Source organism: Triticum aestivum, chromosome 2B (assembly GCF_018294505.1).
Source record: "Triticum aestivum cultivar Chinese Spring chromosome 2B, IWGSC CS RefSeq v2.1, whole genome shotgun sequence".
NCBI lineage: Eukaryota > Viridiplantae > Streptophyta > Magnoliopsida > Poales > Poaceae > Triticum > Triticum aestivum.
The window spans coordinates 83,643,436-83,647,736 of NC_057798.1; the positions used below are offsets into that span (position 1 = coordinate 83,643,436).

A 4,301-nucleotide genomic window follows, 5' to 3' on the forward strand; every position below is an offset into this window, starting at 1 on the left:
TAATCTCCAAGATTGCTATAACCGGGCACCATCCTCGGATCATTAGCGACGATGTCTCTAGACACCTTGAGCGGGGGGCATGATTGGTTCGCTTGTTCGCCGAGCTGGGCAATTTTTTCCCAGCTCCTGGTAATTTTGGTCAGCCACATGGGCCAAGCCCAACAATTCAGTCTTTTATTTTGCTACAACATGGGCTTTTGGGCTCTAGAGTTTCAGATTTTATTGTTTTCAAGAGAAGGGTCCACTAGTCTAATGGGTCCCAATTATGAGGTTCTAATAAGTAGGTCCCAGTTGTCAGGATTATATTCCTCATATTTCAGCAATCCCATAAATAAATAACCAATATTTACACAATGCTTCAAACAGAGCACAACAAAATATCATGAAAACATAGTTCACATCATGAATATAATCAAATAGAGCCAAACTTGGCACATTACAGTCAAACATGGTTCACATCAGAAGTAACTCACATCAGGTAACACAACTAAAAAATTAAAAAAAAAACTAGCTATCGAAGTATAACTAGCTGCAATAAGCTAGAACTCTATGTTTCTCCCGACTTCTTCGTCCTGGAGCTCACGACGAAACATGAATGAAGGGCATCTGCAAGTTATCAAACAAAATTATTAGGAACAAAATAAAGGCAAATCTAACAGCACATTAACTTGTAGGCAGTCTCTGTGCATAAATAAGAGTAAAACAAGCAAAATGTGGCAAAAATCAGTGAATAGTAGTAACTATCAGCAGCGAGTAAAAACTACTCCAATCACATCAGGTTTACAATCCTATAAAGGCGACATTTTTATCATTTTTATCATTTAAGCATGGAATGATTCGATTCAAGAGTACAGACTTGCTACACTATACAAGTGTAATTCAAGACAAGTTAACATAAGAAGTTGACAAAACAAACATAAACAGGTGGAAATCAGTTAATTGAACATTCTTAACATCCAGGTAAAAGAAATAATTCAAGACAAGTTAATTTGTTGTCAAGTAGAATTCTCCTACACGCTCTGCATCCACAAGGAAAGGTCAATATCCTTCCCTTGGTAGTACTCAAATCAGCCCAAGACCAAGATAATTTTGAACAAAACTATAGAAGCTACTCCATGCTTTAACAAAAATACAGAAACTACATAAGCTGCACATTCAGGTTGTGATACTCCCATCTTCACTATATGCATGTTGTGATACTCCCATCTGCACATTCATGTTTCAGCAAAGGAATCATAAGCTGCACACTTTTAGTAGTGTAGAGTTTACATAGTATTCAGCGACATGCAAATTCACCTTTAGTGCTTCAAACAATTTAGTTCTCTAGATAACATGTTCTACCAATTATGTAATCTTACCAAATGGATGGTCATCCAGCTTTACTCATACATGGGATCATATTTGTATAATGAGTCTTTGCATAGGGATAAGTTAGGGAAGCTAGTGTAAGCATTAGACTAGCAGTATTGAAACAGTTTCAGGAAATAAAAAACTCCTGCCGGTTTTCAGAATAGATGCTCACATGAATCATTGGTTAATCTTGAATGAACCTTCAGCTCAGAGAAGTCCAAAGACATTGTGCACCACCATGGCACCATCGACAACAAAAACTTGTAGCTATGATTTCAGAATAGATGCTCCAGGTCCTTATAGCATAGATCCTGTCAATAAATTTCACAAGGGAGTGTAATTTTAAATTTGACAAATAGTTTAAAAAGTTTATTAAAATGTTGCATCACATGGATAAATAGCATACAGATAATGTTGCATCACTATTGAGGACATACAGATGGACAGGTAGCATCAAATCAGATGATGATTGCATACATACAAATCATGTGCTGGCAGAAAAAATCCAAGCAGGAGCTCATCTTCCCTCTCTGTTTGGTAACTAACAACGTAAAAAAAAACATGACTTGTTCATACAGATCCCTCTAAAATTCCTTGGGACAAGTGCATCACATATTCGTCAACTTAGCAGCAGAAGTAGTGAGCACAGAAAGAGGGGGAGGGAGATGGAGGAGCTACCTGCCGCGGTCGCAATGGAAGCAGAGGAGCAGACCCCTCCCGCCCCTCCCCCACGAGCAGGACAGGGCTGCCGGCTGGGCACGCCCCTACTCCTCCGCCTCCTTGATCAGGAGACCCCCTTCCCCTACTGCTGCTTGGCGTGCCGCATCACTAGTCACCTCCTCATGCAAGAAGCACACAATAAATAGACAGACGGTCAGTGAGGTACATTTTCACAGTAACAGAAGCTTAAAATTAACAGAAATACACACATCAAATGAAGTCACTAAGATACTTAAGTCCACCACATGGTGTAGAATTATGTGGTATATAATTGCAACACATGAACCAAAATTGGAATAACATCATCACCAAGAGTTTCTGATGATAAGCATAGCTCCCTACAAAAAAAGAACTACCTACTGGCAAAGTATAAAACCTGAATCATATAGTATAAATGAATCAAGAAAACAAGAACTGACAATGAGAACTGCATACTAATGCACCAGATGATCAACATCAAGCGTAGTATATTCACATAAGTTTGCTTATTCGGTAAATTATTGTATACAAATAGCTTCAGTTGAAACTTATAGAAAGATTAAGCACTTTCAACTGCCAGATCTAGACCCATAGTCTGCATGTTGCAATGTGACATTCCTAGAAGCATACAGTTACAGAACAGAAGCAATTTTAGTTATCCAGGTACCCACGACACAACCCCACTACATCTGAAACGCCTGCTGCTAATCAGTAATCCAAGACAAGAATTAACGCAATAGACATACAGGTATGGTAAGGTCACGGAAACAGGGGCAAAGCTAGTGATTTTAGTCTAATTTGACCCATGAGAACAAATTGTTCTAACCAACATATAAATCTAACCTAATACACCACAGAATTGTAGATTCTAAGACCGTGCCAACGCTAATCGGATCTGCCAGTGCAACGGGATCTCAAGGAAGCCATTTCTACAGAGCCGCGCCCCGAATCGAAAAATGCGAGATGGGAGCGCAATCTCACCTATGACCTTGTTGCATAAGGGGCACGCCTGGTACTGGTAGAGCACGAAGTTCCGGGGCAGCAGATCATGGGCAGCCGCTCCTTGGCCTGCACCTTGGCCACCGCCACCGTGGCGAACGTGCACCGCAGACCCTCATGACCTCCCACGCCTTCATCCTATCCGCCACTGCCGCCACTGGCGTCACCTCCCGAGAAGGAACAGAAACAGAGCCCAGTTCAGCAGTAGGAAAATCGACTGGCTAAGCTTGGAGAAGGAACTTGGTTCACTTGCGGAGGAGCGCGGTGACGACCTGGCTGGTCGTGCCCGGCGATGACCTCCTCCATCCGAATCCGCCTGCGTAGGGAGCTAGCGGACGAGTGGTGCGGCGATGGGAGGGGAAGCCGAGACCCCTCGCTTCCCCCACCGCGGCCTCCATCCGGTGGGAGATAGAGGGAGACGAAGGCGGGGTGGCGGGGTGCCTCGATCTGGATCGAGGAGAGGGAGGCCGCGCGCTGGATCTTGTCGGAGGGGAGGGAGGGAGGGAGGAGAGCGAGGGGAGGGGTGGGTGGCGGCGAGGGGAGGGGAGGTGGGAGGGATCGGGGGGCGCTAGGGTTCGCGGGGGAGGAGTGCAGGCTGTGGCCTGTGGGTTGTTGGTCTAGGTGGTGTGAGAAACGTGAGAAGGGAGCGCTGCCATTGGATCCAGGTGGATCGGACGGTGCTCGATCCAGGATCCGCGTGACATGCCTCTGAACCAATCAAAACAGAGTACATGTGCGCGGCATCCATGACCATTTAAGTAGGTTGTAACCAGCTGAAAACAAAGTGCACATCTCTTTGGCTAAGAGAATCGACTCTTTTTGCGCCGTCTTTCGGCGGTTCCCCTCCGCTGGTGACTTGTTGGTCGTCGGCGGTGAGGAGGGTCGTCGGATCCCGCGCATGTGGATCATTTTAGCTTTAGGTTTTAGGGTCCTAGTAGCTTAGGTTTTTGGATCATTCAATATCTCGACTTCAGGGGTGGAGGCGGCAATACTGAATAAAGAAGCTCTGGATTTTTATCCGGCAAGGCCGCCAACATGGACCTCGGCACGCAGAAGAGCAAGGCATCAAGGTGGTGGTCGCGAGCGAGGTGTTCATCGTCGTCACCTTCGCGGTGAACAAAGACACGTAGTCATACCCGCCGTTTTGACAACATTTTGAAAGAAATTCAAAAAACAAAAAAACTTTCGCATTGTGGCATTATATCTGACCTAGTTTACAGGAAAATTAATAAACTTTGATTACAGTAAACGTC

General features: G+C 44.5%; 1 long non-coding RNA gene across 1 annotated transcript; it reads right to left on the reverse strand.

Moving 5' to 3' along the window:
• Positions 1–468: 468 nt before the first annotated feature.
• Positions 469–3,186, reverse strand: LOC123040562 (uncharacterized). Its single transcript, XR_006418194.1, has 3 exons — positions 2,029–3,186; positions 1,523–1,661; positions 469–606 (listed from the first exon to the last, which is right to left on the reverse strand). It is a non-coding gene; the product is annotated as an uncharacterized lncRNA (long non-coding RNA).
• Positions 3,187–4,301: the final 1,115 nt, after the last annotated feature.